The sequence below is a fragment of the Bubalus kerabau genome, chromosome 21, assembly GCF_029407905.1.
Source record: "Bubalus kerabau isolate K-KA32 ecotype Philippines breed swamp buffalo chromosome 21, PCC_UOA_SB_1v2, whole genome shotgun sequence".
NCBI classification, from domain to species: Eukaryota; Metazoa; Chordata; class Mammalia; order Artiodactyla; family Bovidae; genus Bubalus; species Bubalus kerabau.
The window spans coordinates 45,993,905-46,012,729 of record NC_073644.1 but is presented as its reverse complement, the minus strand read 5'-3'; the positions used below and the strand labels follow the sequence as shown (position 1 = coordinate 46,012,729).

Genomic DNA, 18,825 nt, shown 5'->3' with positions numbered 1-18,825 from the left:
GCCAGTATTTTGTTGAGAATTTATGCATGTATATTTGTGAAAGATATTGCATTATCTACAAATACAGTCAATTGGAAGTTGGGGCTTCAAATAAGAATGTTGGGGCAATCTACAGATTTAATTCAATTCCTGTTAAATTACGATATTCTTCACAGAACTAGAATAAATAATCTTAAAATGTATATGGAACCATAAAAGACCCAGAATTGCTAAAGCAATCTTGAAGAAAAAGAAGAAACCAGGAGGCATAACCCTCCCATACTTCAGACAATACTACAAAACTAGAGTAAGCAAAAAATGTGAGGATTTCCCTGATGGTCCAGTGGTTAAAAATCCATCTGCCAGTGTAGGGGAAGCAGGTTCAATCCCTGGCCTGGTAAGATGCCACATGCTGTGTGGCAACCAACCCCACACGCTCTAGAGCCTGTGCTCTGCAACAAGAGAAGCCACTGCAACTAAAGAAAGCCCATGAACAGTAATGAAGACCCAGCACAGTCAAAAATAAATTAATTTTAAATTTTATTTTTTAAAATATGGTATTGGAACAAAAACAGGCACAGGAATCAATGGAACAGAATAGAGAGTCCAGGAAAAAATCTCGACACCTATGGTCAATCAGATGGCTGGATGGCATCACTGACTCAATGAACATGGGTTTGGGTGGACTCTGGGAGTTGGTGATGGACAGGGAGGCCTGGCGTGCTGTGATTCATGGGGTCGCAAAGAGTCGGACATGACTGAGCGACTGAACTGAACTGAACTGAATGGTCAATCAGAAGGCAAGAATACAAAAAGGGGAAAAAGTCTCTTGAGCAAGTGGTATTGGGAAAGTTGGACAGCTGCAAGTAGATCAATGAAGTTAGAACACATGCTCACATCCATCACACACAAAAATAAACTCAGAATGGCCTAAAGACCTAAATATAAGACATGACACCATAAAAATCCTAGAAAATAAAGTCTCCAAAACATTCTCTGACATAAATTGTACCCAAGTTTTCTTAGGTTAGTCTTCCAAGGCAATAGAAATAAAAACAAACAAACAAAAAAAAAAGAAATAAAAACAAAAATAAACAAATGGGACCTAATCAAACTTAAAAACTTGCTCAAAGAAAACCATAAACAAAAGGAAAAGACAACCTTTAGAATGGGAGAAAATATTTGCAAATGATGCAACCAAAAAGGGCTTAATTTCCAAAATATACAAACAGCTCATAAAACTCAACAACAAAAAAAGCAAATGACCATATCCAAAAATGATCAGAAGACCTAGATAGACATGTCTTCAAACAAAAAATACAGATGGCCAATATGCACATGAAAAGATGCTCAACATCGCTAATTATTAGAGAAATGTAAATCAAAACTATAATAAGATACCACCTCAGAATGGTCAGTAAAAAGTCTACAAGTAAATGCTGGAGAAGGTGTAGAGAAGAGGGAACCCTTGTACACTGTTGATGTGCATGTAAGTTGGTGCAGTCACTATGGAAAACAGTATGGAAGTTTCTCAGAAAACTAAAAATAGAATTACCATACAATTCAGCAATCCCACTCCTGAGCACGTATCTGGTTGTTGTTTAGTCACAAAGTCATGGCCAACTCTTTTGCAACCCCATGCAGTGTAGCCCGCCAGGCTCCTCTGTGCATGGGATTTCCCAGGCAAAAACACTGAAATGGGTTGCCATTTCCTTCTCCAGAGGATATTCTCGACCCAGGGATCAAATCTGTTTCTCCTGCATTGGCAGGCAGACTCTTTACCTCTGAGCCACCTGGGAAGCCTGGGCATATATCTGGACAAAACTGTAATTTAAAAAAATACATGAACCCCTGTGTTTATAGCAGCACTGTTCACAACAGCCAAGACATAGAAACAACCTAAATGTCCATCAACAGATGAATGGATAAAGAAGATGTGGTACATATACACAATGGGATACTACTCAGCCATAAAAAGAATGAAATAATTCCATTTGCAACAACCCAGATCCAACTACAGGTTATTATACAGAAAAAAAAGACAAATACCATATAATATCACTTAGATGTAGAATCTAAAATATGACACAAGTGAACCCATCTATGAAACAGAAAAAGAATCACGGACATAAAGAACAGACTGGTGGTTGCCAAGGGGGAGGGGGTTGAGGAAGAAGAGGAGTGGGAAGTTGGGATTAGCAGATGTAAGCTTTTTATATAGGATGAATAAACAAGGTCCTGCTATATACCAAACAGAACTATACTCAATCTACTATATAGCACACAAAACTATATTCAATATCCTATGATAAACCATAATGGAAAAGAATATATACATATATATGCCTGAATCACTTTGCTGTATAGTAACTAAGACATTCTAAATGAAGTACAATTAAAAAAAATACTACTAAAAAAATTGGTAATGGAAACTTATGATTCAAAGACAGGGAAAGCTATCCCATGCTCCTGGATTGGAATAATACATATTGGTAAAACGGCCATATTACCCAAAGCAATTTACAGATTTAATGCAATCCCTATCAAATTACCCATGAGATTCTTCACAGAACTAGAACAAATAATCCTTAAATTTATATGGAACCATAACAGATCCAGAATAGCTAAAGCAATCCAGAAGAAAAAGAACAAAACAGGAGGCATAACCCTCCCAGACATGAGACAATACCACAAAGCTACAGAAATTGAAATAGTGTGGTACTGGCAAAAACAGACCTATGGATTAATGGAACAGAATAGAGAGCCTAGAAATAAACCCACATACCTATGGTCAATTAATTTTGGACAAAGGAGACCAGAATATTCAATGGGGAAAAGTCTCTTCAGCAAGTGGTGCTGGGAAAGTTGGACAGTCACATGCAAGCCAATGAAGTTAGAACACACCACACACAAACTCAAAATGGCTTAAAGACTTAAATATAAGACATGACAACATAAAACATCTTAAAGAGAACATAGGCAAAACATTCTCTGACATAAATTAACTGATGTTTCCTTAGGTCTCCTAAGGCAATAGAAATAAAAGAAAAAGTGAACAAATGAGATCTAATCAAATGTAAAAACTCTTGCACAGCAAAGGAAACCATAAACAAAATGAAAAAACAATCTATGGACTGGCAGAAAATATTTGCAAATGATGCAAATTTCTTAACAAGGAAACCTTAACAAGGGTTTAATTTCCAAAACATACTAACAGTTCATACAATTCAATAACACAAAAACAAACAACCCAATAAAAAAAATGAGCAGAAGGAGGGCGTTTAGGGGAGAATGGATACATGTATATATATGGCTGAGTCCCTTTGCACTCCACCTAAAACTATAAAACATTGTTAATTGGCTAACAAAATTGTTAACTGACTGTGCATGCTCAGATGCTTCAGCAACTCTTTGTCCCTATGGACTATAGCCCGCCAGGCTCCTCTATCCATGGGGCTTCCCAGGCAAGAATACTGGAGTGGGTTGCCCCCGCTCCTCCAAGGGATCTTCCCAACTCAGGGAATGACCCCACATCTCCTGCATAAAAGGCAGATTCTCTACCACTGAGCCACCAGGGAAGTCCCTAACTGACTATAGTTCAATACAAAAATAAAAAGTTGTTTTTAAAAATATGAGCAGAAGATATAAATAGACATTTCTCCAAAGAAGACATACAGCAGATGGCCAATAGGCACATGAAAAGATTCTCATCATCACTAATTATTATAAAAATGCAAATCAAAAGAACAATGATCAAACCACCTCACACTGGTCATAATGGTCATCAAAAAGTCTACAGGAATTTCCTGGCAGTCCAGAGGTTAAGAATCTGCCTGCCAATGCAGAGGACATGGGTTTGATCTCTTGTCTGGGAAGACTCCACATGCTGTAGGACAACTAAGTCAGTGTGCCCCAACTACGGAAGTCAGCACATGCCCTAGAGTCCACACTCTACCAAAGAAGCCAAGGCAATAAGAAACCCATGCACCAAGACTAGACTGTAGTCCCTGTTCAATGCAACTAAAGAAAGCCTGCATGCAGATAGTTTTTATTTTTTTTTTAATTTTATTTTTTAACTTTATAAAATAAATAGTTTTTAAAGTCTACAAATAATAAATGCTAGAGAGGCTGTGGGGAAAAGTAAACTCTCTTATACTGTTGGTAGGAAAGTAAATTGGTCCAGCCACTATGGAGAGCAGTGTGGAGATTCCTCAAAAAACTAAAAATAAACACAATAATAGTTGGGGACTTTAATACCCCACTTTCATCAGTGGACAGATCATCCAGACAGAAAATTAATAGCGAAAACATGGGCCTTAAATGACACTTTAGACCAGATGAACTTCACTGATATTTAGAGAGCATTCCATCCAAAAGCAGCAGACTACACATTCTTCTCAAGTGCACACAGAACATCCTCCAGGATAGATCACATGCTGGGCCAAAAGGCATGCCTTGATAAATTTAAGAAAAGTGAAATCATATCAAGCATCTTTTCTTATTACAACACTATGATATTAGAAATAAACTAAACACTGTTATACCGGAAATAAGGAGAACAAGAAGGAGCAGGTGGACATGGAGTACATCTCTCTCCACGGATACATCAGGAATACACCATCAGACAGAGAACTGCATGCACAATGCCAGCTGAGAGCATAGAGGAGTACCTGATGAGTGGAAAAGAATATATAGAACCACGCAAAATTTGGTAGGATGAAGGAACTAGGGGGAAAAACAAGAGTGTTAGTAGGACTGGACCTGCCCTCGGCAGTGGGGGAACTGAAGCAGGGGTCCGATCCCCACATGGGGGCAATTGTCTGAGTCAGAGGAGAAACATTTAAGTCTGACAGTAAAACAGCTGATCTGTGGCAGCCTAAATGGAATGAGAATCAGACAGTTCTTGCCACAGCCATACATACCCCAGAGAGGGATGTAGGTCCCTTAGAGGGTACAGTGGCTGGGAGCTGGAGTTTGGGGATTGTGGAGCAATCCCAGGGCGAGGGCTGCTGTTGACTGCAGAGAGATAGATCAAGGGGATGTGAGGGAGGAGATTGTGGAAGGAGATGCCTGTGGAGGGAGGCCGGGCAGCCATGGAAGTAAGGCAGTGGAGCCATCACCATAGCCTTTCTGTTTCCACATGCCACAATCAGCAGCTGAACAACAGAGAGGCTGGCCCATTAAACCCCTGAGGCACTGAAGTACAGAGTAGACTCCAGTCACGGGGGCCCCTCTATGTGCCTGACGCCCTGAACAACAGAGAAGGACCCCAGGCAACGGAGTCCTCTAAGTGTCTCAATGGGCAGAGCTACGGAGAAAGACTGGCCAAAGAGGCCTTCTGATCCCCAGCTACAAGAGGCTCCAAAAAATTCTCTCATAACTCCTGTGATGGAGGCAGTCCCTGCCCCTGCACACTTGGCATTGCCAGGGTCCCTGAAAGCCAAGCAGGTGTGCCACCTTTATGCTCAACTCTCACTGGGGCAGAGCTGCCACAGGCAAAAAAAAGTCTTGCATCTATGCACACAGGGTCACTTTGGTAGTGTCCGACTCTTTGCCACCCTGCAGACTGTGGCCTGTCAGGCTTCTCAATCAGGGAGGTGGGCTCTCCAGGCAAGAATACTGGAACCTATTGGCCAATACTGGTTGCCATACCCTTCTGGAGCACTATATTTCCTGCTGCCCTAACCGCCAACTTCCCTGAGTACCTCGTGCTGCCAGAACCCCTGCAACCCAAACAGCTGCACCACTGCCACACCTGGCCTTCACAGGGGCAAACCCAAGTCCTCCAGGGCAGCCTCAGGAGCAAACCCCAGTGGACGACCCACATGCAGAGGTGAAAATAAAACCACAACTGAAACCCAGGGGCAGTGTGGCTAAGGAAGAAGACCCAAAACCTTCCCACCAGCTGTACAAGCTGCAGATCAAATCCACAGGATCAACTAGGCCGATTCTGTGTCTATGGAATTTATAAAAAGTCATTGAGAGCTACCACAAAAAAAAGCACTAGTTCTGATAGCTGTGGACATTGGAGGCAAGAACACACAGGAGTAGGACCAGATTAGAATCTGAGCTGTCCCCATAGCAACTCCAGAGATCAGCACAGTGTTGGAGGGCATCCTAGGGTGGTGAAGTGGACTATGACTCCAAGCAAGGGAAAGGACTCTGACAGCAGTGATTCAAGAAAAACATTTATTATTCTTATGTTTCAACTTGCTCTGTAGATTCTTTTGGATTTCCCCCCCTCTGTTAAATTGTCAATTTTATTGGCACTATGAAATCTAATTAAACTTTTGAGCTTTTTTTTTTTGTCACATTTTTTATTGCCGTTATAAACCTCCACCTCTACATTGGGCTTTTGTGGTTCTGTGGAGCTTTCCTTTTTTTTCTTTTCTCTTTTCTTAATTTTAATTTTTTAAACCTATTATTTTTTCTACATTTATTCCTTTGTTTGCTTTTCCTACTGTTCTTTTCCACTTGCAGTTAATCTTTAATGTATTTAAATCTTCTTTATCTACCTCTATTTAACTTTGCATATCTATTCAGTCACACTTTTTATTGTTGCTATAAACCTCTGCCTCTACATTGGGCTTTTGCAGTTCTGTGGAGTTTTCCTTTTTTATTTCTTCTTCCAGTTTTTTTTTTTCCTTTTCTCTTTTTCGTAATTTTAATTTTTAATTTTTTTAAACCTATTATATTTTTTCTACATTTATTCCTTTGCCTTTCCTACTGTTCTTTTCCCCTTGCAGTTAATCTTTAATATATATAAATCTTCTTTATCTACCTCTGTTTAACTTTGCATATCTATTCTTTTTTTTCTTTCTTTCCTTTCCTCTCAACACATCTGTTGGTTTTGTTTTCATTGCTTTATTCCCCACATGGCACTTTGCTTTAGTTTTGTTTTCCAGTTTGGCTTTAGTTTTGTTAACTGGTAAATATAATTTTTGATTTCCTTTGTTTGCCGGGTCAATCTACTGTACTTTATTTTTGTTGGACTGTTTTCACTTTGCTCATGGATGTATAAGTATATGTGTATATTCCATTATTTTCATTATTATTTGCCTAATTTTGTAACAGCCATTTGTCTGGGATTCATCTTTGGTTTCTCATTTTTGGATATTTTTTTTTAATCTCACTTAATGCCATAACCACTTGTGGAATTTTCGTTCCTGACCAGAGATCAAGCCTTGAGCCTTTGGAGTGGGAGTACTGACTCCAAGACCCTAGACTACCAGAGAACTAATCCTAGGGAGTATCAAATAGAACTCACACAAAGGAAACCGCATGAATACGAGTCCTGGCATCACCCAACCACCAGTAGCACCCTGTGCAGGATGCCTCATCTAAACAGCAAACAAACCAAAAATACAAATCCAATCATCAGCAGACAGGGTTACCACCTCACTCAGAGGAAAAACAAACAAAAACTCAGCACAAATCTCACCCTGTAAGAAGCTTACACAAACCATTGGACTGACCTTAGAAGGGCAGAAACCAAAAGGAAGAAAGAATTCAACCCTGAAGCCTGGGAAAAGGAGACCTCAAACACAGTAAATTAGAAAAAAATAATGAAAAGGCAGAGAAATACTACACAAATGAAGGAACAAACTAGAAACACAGAAGTCCAAATAAATGAAGAGGAAATAGGCAAACTACCTGAAAAAGAATTCAGAATAATAATAGTAAAGATGATCAAAAACCTTGAAAACAAAATGGAGAAAATGCAAGAAATCAATTAGCAAAGACCTAGAAGAATTAAAGAATAAACATACAGAGACAAATAACACAATTACTGAAATTAAAAGTACTCTAGAATGAATCAATAGCAGAATATCTGAAGCAGAAGAACAAATCAGTGAGCTGGAAGATAAAATGGTGGAAATAACTTCTCATGAGTGGAATAAAGTAAAAAGAATGAAAAGAACTGAGGATAGTCTCAGAGACCTCTGGGACAATATCAAATGCACCAACATTTGAATTATAGGGATCTTGGAAGGAAAGTTATGACCAACCTAGATAGCATATTCAAAAGCAGAGACATTACTTTGCCAACAAAGGTCTGTCTAGTCAAGGCTATGGTTTTTCCAGTGGTCATGTATGGATGTGAGAGTTGGACTGTGAAGAAGGCTGAGCGCCGAAGAATTGATGCTTTTGAACTGTGGTGTTGGAGAAGACTCTTGAGAGTCCCTTGGACTGCAAGGAGATCCAACCAGTCCATTCTGAAGGAGATCAGCCCTAGGATTTCTTTGGAAGGAATGATGCTAAAGCTGAAACTCCAGTATTTTGGCCACCTCATGCGAAGAGTTGACTCATTGGAAAAGACTCTGATGCTGGGAGGGATTGGGGGCAGGAAGAGAAGGGGACAACAGAGGATGAGATGGCTGGATGGCATCACTGACCCGATGGACGTGAGTCTGGGTGAACTCTGGGAGTTGGTGATGGACAGGGAGGCCTGGCATGCTGCAATTCATGGGGTCGCAAAGAGTCGGACAAGACTGAGTGACTGAACTGAACTTGCGTGGAGAATCCCACGGACAGAGGAGCCTGTTGGGCTGCCATCTGTGGGGTCACACAGAGTTGGACACAACTGACGTAACTCAGCAGCAGCAGAAGAGAAAAAGAAAGGGTATGAGAAAATTTTTGAAGAGATTATAGTTGAAAATCTCCCCAACATGGAAAAGAAAATAATCAAGCCAAGAGGAACAAAGAATCCTATACAGGGTAAATCCAAGGAGAAACACACCAAGACACATACAACTAATCAAACTAACAAAGACTAATCACTAAGTTCAGTTCAGTTGCTCAGTCATGTCCAACTCTTTGCAACCCCATGAACTGCAGCACACCAGGCTGTCCATCACCAACTGCTGGAGTCTACCCAAACCCATATCCATTGAGTTGGTGATGCCATCCAACCATCTCATCCTCTGTTGTCCCCTTCTCCTCCTGCCCTCAATCACTAAGAAAGAATATTAAAAGCAGCAAGGGAGAAGCAACAGTTAACATACAAGGGAAACCCCATACATTTAACAGCTGATCTTTCAGCAGAAACTCTGCAAGCCAGAAGGGAATGGCAGGATATATTTAAAGTACTGAAAGGGAAAAATCTACAACCAAGATTACTGTATCTGGCAAGGATCTCATGCAAAATTGATGGAGATATAAAAAGCTTTTAAAACAAGCAAAAGTTAAGAGAATTCAGTACCACCAAACCAGCTTTACAACAAATGTTAAAGGGACTTATATAGTCAGGAAATACAAGAGAAGAAAAAAGATTTATAAAATCAACCCCAAACAATTAAGAAAATGGCAATAGGAACATATATATCAATAACTACTTTAAATGAAAATGGATTAAATGCTCCAACCAAAAGACACAGACTGGCTGAATGGATACAAAAACAAGACCCACGTATATCCTGTCTACAAGAAACCTACATCAGACCTAAAGACACATATAGACTAAAAGTGAGATGATGGAAAAATATACTCCACACAAATGGGAAGCAAAAGAAAACTGGAGTAGCAATCCTCGTATCAGACAAAATAGACCTTAAAATAAAGAACATTATAAAAGATAAGGAAGGACACTACATAATGATTAAGGTATCAATCCAAGAGGAAGACATAACAGTTCTAAATATCAATGCACACAACACAGGAGTACCTCAATACATAAGACAGACACTAACAGACATAAAAGGAGAAATTGACAGTAACACAAAAATAGTAGGAGACTTTAACACCCCACCCACACCAATGGACAGATCATCAAAACAGAAAATTAATAAGGAAACATAAGTCTTAAATGATACATTAGATGAGATGGATCTCATTGCTATCTTCAGGACAGTCCATCCAAATGCAGAAGAATACACCTTCTTCTCAACTGCACATGGAACATTCTCCAGGATAGACCACATCTTGGGTCACAAATCAAACCTCAGCAGATTTAAGAAAATTTAAATCATATCAAGTATCTTCTCCAACCACAATGTTATGAGATTAGATATCAACCACAAGAAAAAAAACTGTAAGAAACACAAACACGTGGAGATTAAACAACACATTTCTAAATAACCAACAGGTTCCTGAAGAAATCAAAAGGAAAATAAAAACATTTCTAGAAACAAATGACGATGAAAACATGACAATTCAAAACCTATGGGATGCAGCAAAAGCAGTTCTAAGAGGGAAGTCTATAGCAATACAATCCTACCTCAAGAAACAAGAAAAACATCAAATAGACAACCTAACTTTACACCTAAAACAACTGAAAAAAGAACAACAAAACCCCAAAATTAGAAGGAAAGAAATCATAAAAGATCCAAGCAGAAAAAAATGAAAAAGAAATGAAAAAAACGATAGTAAAGATTAATAAAACTAAAAGCTGGTTCTTTGAGAAGATAAAATTGACAAACCGTTAGCCGTACTCATCAAGAAAAAAAGAGAAGAGTCAAATCAACAAAATTAGAAATGAAAAAGGAGAGGTTACAACAGACAATGAAGAAATACAAAGGATTATAAGAGATTATTATGAACAACTATATGACAATAAAATGGATAACCTGGAAGAAATGGATAGATTCTTAGAAAAGTTCAATCTTCCAATACTGAATCAGGGAGAAATAGAAATTATCAACAACCCAATTACAAGCACTGAAATTGAAGCTGTGATCAAAGATCTCCCGAAAAACAAAAGCCCAGAACCAATGGCTTCACAGGAGAATTCTATCAAACACTTAGAGAAGAACTAATGCCTAACCTTCTAAAACTCTTTCAAAAAATTTCAGAGGAAGGAACCCTTCCAAACTCATTCTATGAGGCCATCATCACCCTGAGACCAAAACCAGACAAAGACACCACAAAAAAAGAAAACTACAGGACAATATCACACTGATGAACATAGATGCAAAAATCCTCAACAAAATTTTAGCAAACAATTCAGCAACACATCAAAAAGCTCATACACCATGATCAAGTTGGGTCTATTCCAGGGACGCAAGGATTCTACAATATATGCAAATCAATCAATGTAATACATCATATTAAAAGATAAAAACCATATGATCATCTCAATATATGCAGAAAAAGTCTTTAACAAAATTCGGCATCCATTTATGATTAAAACTCTTCAAAAATGGGCATAGGTGGAATCTACCTCAACATAGTAAAAGCCATATATGATAAGCCTACAGCAAACATTATTCTCAATGGTGAAAAACTGAAAGCATTCCCCCTAAGATTAGGAACAAGACAAGGGAGTCCACTTTCACCACTATTATTCAACATAGTTTTGGAAGTCATAGCTACAGCAATCAGAGAAGAAAAAGAGGTAAAAGGAATCCAGATAAGAAAAGAAGAAGTAAAGCTCTCACTGTTTGCAGATGACATGATATTGTACATAAAAAACCCTAAAGATAGTATCAGAAAATTACTACAGCTAATCAGTGAATTTAGCAAAGTTGCAGGATACAAAACCAATACACAGAAATCACTTGCATTTCTACATACTAACAATGAAAAATCAGAAAGAGAAACTGAGGAACCAATCCCATTCACCATTGCAACAAAAAGAATTAAATATCTAGGAATGACCTTACCTAAGGAGACAAAAGAAACGTACACAGAAAATTATAAGACACTAATGAAAGAAATCAAAGACGACATAAACAGATGGAGAGACATTCCATGTTCCTGGGTAGGAAGAATCAATATTGTGAAAATGACTATACTACCAAACGCAATCTAGAGATTCAATGAGATCCCTATCAAATTACAGGTGGCATTTTTTCACAGAACTAGAACAAAAAAATTCACAATTCATATGGAAACACAAAAGACCCTGAATAGCCAAAGCAGTCTTGAGAAAGAAGAACGGAGCTGGAGGAAACAACCTTCCTGACTTCATATTATACTACAAAGCTACAATCATCAAGACAGTACAGTAGTGGAACAAAAACAGAAATACAGACCAATGGAACAAGACAGAAAGCCCAGAAATAAACCCATGCACCTATGGGTACCTTATTTTTGACAAAGGAGGCAAGAATATACAACGAGGCAAAGACAGCCTCTTAAATAAATGGTGCTGAGAAAACTGGACAGTTATGTGTAAGAAAATGAAATCAGAACACTTCCTAACACCATACACAAAGACAAACTCAAAACGGATTAAATACCTACATGTAAGACTAGAAACTATAAAACTCTTAGAGGAAAACATAGGCAGAACACTCGATGACATAAATCAAAGCAAGATCCTCTATGACCCACCTCCAAGAGTAATAGAAATAAAAACAAAAGTAAACAAGTGGGACCTGATTAAACTTAAAAGCTTTCACACAGCAAAGTAAACTATAAACAAGGTGAAAAGACAACCCTCAGAATGGGAGAAAATAATAGCAAATGAAACAACTGACAAAGGATTAATTTCTAAAATATACAAGCAGCTCATACAACTCAAAGCCAGAAAAACAAACAACCCAAACAAAAAGTGGGAAAAAGGCCTAAAGAGACATTTCTCCAAAGACATACAGATAGCTAACAAACACATGAAAAGATGTTCAACATTGCTCATTATTTGAGAAATGCAAATCAAAACTACAATGAGATATCACCTCACACCGGTCATAATGGCCATCATCAAAATGTCTACCAACAATAAATGCTGGAGAGGGTGAGGAGAAAAGGGAATGCTCTTGCACTGTTGGTGGGAATGTAAATTGATACAGCCACTATGGAAGAGAGTATGGAGATTCCTTAAAAAACTAGGAATAAAACCACCATATGACCCAGCAATCCCACTCCTAGGCATATATCCTGAGAAAACCAAAATGGAAAAAGACATATGTATCCCATTGTTCACTGCAGCACTGTTTACAATAACTAGAACATGGAAGCAACCTAGATGTCCACTGACAGATGAATGGATAAAGAAGTTGTGGTACATATACACAATGGAATATTACTCAGCCATAAAAAGGAACGTCAGTCAGTTCTGATGAGGTGAATGAACCTAGAACCTATTATACAGAGTTAAGTGAATCGAAAGAGAAATATAAATATCATATTCTAATGCATATATGGAATCTAGAAGAATGATACTGAAGAACTTACAGGGCAGCAATGGAGAAACAGACATAGAGAACAGGCAGCAATGGAGAAACAGACAGAGAGAACAGACTTATGGACATGGCGAGAGAGGAGGAGAGGGTAAAATGTATGCAAAGAGTAACATGGAAACTTATATTACCATATGTAAAACAGATAGCAAACTGGGAATTTGCTGTATGGCTCAGGAAACTCAAACAGGGACTCTGTATCAATCTAGAACGGTGGGATGGGGCAGGAGATGGGAGGGAGTTTCAAAGGGGAGGGAATATATGTGTACAGATGACTGATTCATGTTGAGGTTTGACAGAAAACAACAAAATTCTGTAAAGCAATTATCCTTCAATTAAAAAAATTAATAAAAGAAAAATTCTACAAGCTAGGCTTCAACAGTACGTGAACTGAGAATTTCCAGATGTTCAAGCTGGATTTAGAAAAGGCAAAAGAACCAGAGATCAAAGTGCCAACATCCATTGGATCACAGAAAAAGCCAGAGAATTCCAGAAAAACATCTACTACTGCTTTATTGACTACACTAGAGCCTATGACTGTGTGGATCACAACCAACTGTGGGAAATTTTTAAAGAGATGGGAATACCAGACCACTTTACCTGCCTCATGAGAAATCTGTATGCAGGTCAAGAAGCAAGTTAGACCTGGACATGGAACAACGGACTGGTTCCAAATTGGGAATGGAGTACGTCAACACTGTATATTGTCACCCTGCTTATTTAACTTATATGCAGAGTACATCATGCAAAATGCCAGACTGGATGAAGCACAAGCTAGAATCAAGATTGTAGGAAGATATATCAATAACCTCAGATACACAGATGACACCACCCTTATGGCAGAAAGTGAAGAGGAACTAAAGAGCCTCTTGATGAAAGTGAAAGGAGAGAGTGAAAAAGCTGGCTTAAAGCTCGACATTCAAAAAACAAAGATCATGGCATCCAGCCCCATCACTTCATAGCAAATAAATGCGGAATCAATGGAAACAGTGGCAGACTTTATTTTCTTGGGCTCCAAAATCACTGCAGATGGTGACTGCAGCCATGAAATTAAAAGACACTTGCTCCTTGGAAGAAATGCTATGAAAAACTTAGACAGCATATTAAAAAGCAGAGACATTACTGAGCTGGCAAAGGTTCATATAGTCAAAGCTATGGTTTTCCCAGGAGTCATGAATGGATGTGAGAGCTGGACCATAAAGAAGGCTGAATGCTAAAGATTGATGCTTTTGAACTGTGGTGCTGGAAAAGACTCTTGAGAGTCCCTTGGACAACAAGATCATCAACCAGTCAATCCTAAAGGAAATCAACCCTGAATATTCACCAGAAGGACTGACTCTGAAGCTGAAGCTCTAATATTCTGGCCACCTGATGCAAAGAGCCAACTCATTGGAAAAGACTCTGATGCTGGAAGGATTGAGGGTGGGAGGAGAAGAGGGTGACAGAGTATGAGATGGTTGGATGGTATCACACACTCAATGACATGAATTTGAGCAAACTCTAGGAGATAGTAAAGGACAGGGAAGCCTGACATGCTTCAGTCCATGGGGGTCACAAAGAATCAGACACAACTGAATGACTGAACAATACAGCCCAAAAGGCAATTTCAGAATACGGAAATCAGGTTTTTCTGGCCCCCAATCAAGAAACTGACTCCCTTCAGGTTTAGCTGGGTGATTTTGTCTTCCTAAAAACATGGAGAGAAGGGTCTCCCTCTGATCAATTACTGCCCAAGTGGAAGGGCCCTTACTAAGTTCTTCTCAGCACCCCTGTATGTGTGCATGCTAAATCACTTCAGTCATGTCCAACTCTATGCGACCCTATGGACTGTAGCCCACCATGCTCCTCTGTCCATGGGGATCCTTGAGGCAAGAGTACTGGAGTGGGTTGCCATCCCCTCCTCCAAGGGATCTCCTCAGTTCAGAGATTGAACTTGAGTCTCTTATGTCTCCTGCACTGGCAGGTGGGTTCTTTACCACTAGTACCACCTGGGAACACTCTCAACACCCCATGGCAGTAAAATTACATGGGATCAACAACTGCATTCACCTGTTCCAAATCAAGCCAGTTCCTCGAGTCCACACAGGACTCCAGCAATGAAAAGGAAGACACCCCCAAGTGGACCTGTGAGCCCACTGAAGGCCTGAGGTTCCTATTTAAAAATCAACAAGTAGGGACTTCCTTGGTGGCGCAGTTGATAAGAATCCTCCTGTCAATGCATGAGACATGGTAAAGGAAGATTCCACAAGCTGTGGAGCAACTATGTCCGTGTGCTACAACTACGGAGCCCATGCTGTAGAGCCTGCAATCCACAACTACTGCAGTGTGCATGCCTAGAGCCTGTGCTCCACTACAAGAGAAGCCACTGCAATGAGAAGCCCACGCACTGCAACAAAGAGTAGCCCCGCTCACCACAACTTAAAAAAGGTCCAGGCAAAGTAACAAAGACCCAGAGAAGCCATAAATAAATATATAAAGTTTTTTAAAAATTACAAATCAACAAGTTGAATATATATACTTAAAGGACAGACATTGTTGGCAGGTAAGTAAAATGAGTTGGTGAGTTGGACTCCTAGTTGTCATTTTTGCTATTATTCTCTTACTTATTTCAACTCAAGTTAAAGACTATTCACTGAAAGCTCACTGCTGCCACTCCAAAACCATTATTCACCCTAATATTTGTCTCCCTTCTATGCATATCCACACAAGGGGGATGGAAGAGCAACTCCATAGTACAAATATCCTTCACCATAGGAAAAAAATGAAAGTCTTAATAACTGTTGTATCTGCCACAACAACCCTCATGAGGCCCTGGGGTGACCCATCTTATACTCAGCCTCAGCCAACACTTCTTTATACATCCTTAACCAGTCCAACTAGTCTTGGGAACCACGCATAGAAGGGCTTCACTCCATGGTCAACTGGACATGCTTTAACCTGTCCTCAGTCATCTCTGCACTAACTTGACTGGAAAAGTACCCAGCCTTTTCTGAAAACCCACAGGGATCCAACTTTCAAGACTTCAAGATCTGGTGGTCATCTTTAGGGATAGGACATGATGCATATGTTGAAGGTCGGTTCAAATATACAAATGCAAAAGAGGGACACCTAAAGTGATCTCAACAGAGATAGATGGGACCAGAATTCCACCCATTGTATACATCTGGGATCCTGGTAGTGCACGACCTACACCCATTTTTGAAACTGGAAAGGGGGCACTCTACCTCCTTCATTCACAGAATGTAACATAACTGCCTTGCTTGAAGAGGAATCTCTTCCTCCCAGATAAGACCCAGTTGTTAGAGGTGGGGATCCGAAGCAAATCAAGGCCCCAGCTGCACCTACTCAGCAGACTCCACCCTCACCTGGCATAGCCAGCTTCTTCAGGTAAACAGAACCCAGATGTGGCTATGTGCTTCAGGACAGGTTAGTTTTACACTAACCTCAGAAACCCAAAAGGAAGGCTGCAGGGTCCCATTCATGTGAGTCCCCTCTGAGCGGTGGCTACCAATGCATACACAGATGATTAACCATGGTATCCTGCACATTCGCCTTTTTAGCCCCTGGAGGGACACCAGTATATGTCTTCATTCCCTGCCCCTGGCTCAAGTGTGTGGCTGGCCTCTCTTGGCAGGCAGTGTAACTGCTGTTCGTCTAGTGGCCCCACAGGGAGATTTTGCCTACCACAAGGCAAGGCTTCATAAGTAGGGAATTACTCTACCCCAACCAGGAGCACGAGGAATGTACTCTCCAGACTCTCAACCTCCCTTCAGTTCAGGTCAGTCATGCCTGACTCTTTGCGACCCCATGGACTGCAGCACGCTGGGCCTCCCTGTGCATCACCAATTCCTGGAGTTTACTCTAACTCATGTCTGTCGAGTTGGTGATGCCATCCAACCATCTCATCCTCTGTCACCCCCTTCTCCTCCCGCCTTCAGTCTTTCCCAGCATCAGGGCCTTTTCAAATGAGTCAGTTCTTCACATCAAGTGGCCAAAGTACTGGAGTTTGAGCTTCAGCATCAGTCCTTCCAATGAATATTCAACACTGATTTCCATTAGGATGGACTGGTTTGATCTCCCTTAATCCCTAGCCAATGTAGAAGACTGGCCTTGGGCTATCTCCTAGCAGAGCAGGGAAGGGTATTTGCAACAAACCATAAAACCACGTTGCACCTACATCATCACCACTGGCCAGGTGGAAGATACCCAAAACGTATAGAAAGCAGGCTCAACAGCTACACAATTTTGGAAAGGGTAACCGCAGTGCAGACTCCATATGGACCACAGTCAGAGGGGTACTGTTAATACATACCCCTGGTCCTACCCCTATTTGGACCTCTGTTCCCAACAGTACTTTTGCTGAATTTTGGCCCCTGCCTTCTAAACCTGCTTGTTAAGTTTGTTTTTTCCCGATTACAAGTTTTACCTGCAGGTGAAGGTATGCCAGGGATTTCAACCTGGCCCACATGAAGATGGAGACAACCATCATCACCTGGACTGAGCTGCAGCTTCCTATTCCCTGCGCTCCATCCGTGTCCTGGAGGCCCCTACCTCTGACAGCAAGGTGGTCTGGACCCCACAGGTAGGGACAAGCCCTGACTCGGCTTGAAGCAGCTACAGAAGGTGGACCTCCGACCCTTAAAAGATTCTAAGGATCCAGACTCCTTGAGGGGAGCAATGAATGTTAGAGCAGGCAGAATGAGCAGAGAAGGGGGTGTGGGCCACGTGACAGGAGACCTTACATCCTGTGACCACGGGGTTCTTGATGAGACAGACAAGGGCGGGAACCTCCGTGTCGGAAAGTAACCTTCTGCTAGTTAAGCCCTCGTTACAGTAGAATCACCACCGCACCCGGGCATTGCCCGTCCCGCGCCGGCCACCAAGACAGACTCGAAAGACCAAACGACGAACAAAACTCGCTGCCCCCTGAGGAGGCGGCGGCCGGAAGATCCAGAGGAGTCCCCCGAGTCCCGCCCGTTAGCTACCCCTCTTCCCCGCCGTCCCGCCCACGTTACCGACTCGCGGGGAGAAACTTGGGACGGCCCCCCCGCTCCCGCCCCGCAGCCTCTGAATTCTCTCCGTGAGGAAACGACCCAGCCTCCGGGGCCGCGGCCAGGCGGCGAGACTCAACCCTGAACTTAGCTCCCGCTTCCCTGCTCTTCGGCCGCTGAGGAAAGCCCGTGCTGCCTACACCTCAGTCGCGGTCACGCTTGCCTGCTCAAACCCATCTGGGAAAGAACGCGCCCGCGTCCCCGCTCCCCCCAGCAGGGCCCTCACGACTTGACCCGCCACAGTCTCTCAAGCCTCTTTCCTCACTTCTTCCCCTCAGGCCCCGTGGGCCTACCTCGCCCGGGCGCACAAGTTCCCCTCACTGTGGGAGACTGACCGCCGCGCCGCTTCACCTGCCGTCGGCCGGGTTCCTGACGGCACCGCCACTGACAAGGCCCCACAGAACAGACGCTCAACAAAAAGTATGTGACGAGGGACCTACCGAGAGAGGCGTCCGAAGAGTCGAAGATAGCCTCTGCCTGAGGGAAAGATCCACTCCGCGGGGCCTCAGCAGCGTAGGCGGGGCGCACCAACAGGTGCAGCGCCTCGGCTAGCGCCCGACCCGGCCCCGCCCCCTCCTGAGAACGTGTCCCCCCTCGGCCCCGCCTCCGGTCCTGACTGGGGACGCTCCGGAGGCGGGGCCGGGGCGTGGGGCCCGAGGGCACGCCGCCGTGCG

The 18,825-nt window shown here is 41.7% G+C and overlaps 1 protein-coding gene and 1 long non-coding RNA gene across 15 annotated transcripts in view; one reads left to right on the top strand and one right to left on the bottom strand.

The window, feature by feature from the left end:
* Positions 1 to 18,748, bottom strand: part of PRELID3A (PRELI domain containing 3A) — a 48,909-nt gene extending 30,161 nt beyond the window's left edge. For 7 of the 14 annotated variants that reach the window (XR_008706544.1, XM_055559177.1, XM_055559179.1 and 4 more), the window contains exon 1: positions 18,592 to 18,744. The gene's annotated coding sequence lies outside the window, so the exon portion shown is untranslated. The other 7 variants (XM_055559172.1, XM_055559173.1, XM_055559169.1 and 4 more) reach the window with 6 other exon arrangements.
* Positions 16,508 to 18,564, top strand: LOC129635931 (uncharacterized). The gene is made up of 3 exons (XR_008706545.1): positions 16,508 to 16,582; positions 17,521 to 17,682; positions 18,430 to 18,564. It is a non-coding gene; the product is annotated as an uncharacterized LOC129635931 (long non-coding RNA).
* Positions 18,749 to 18,825: the final 77 nt, after the last annotated feature.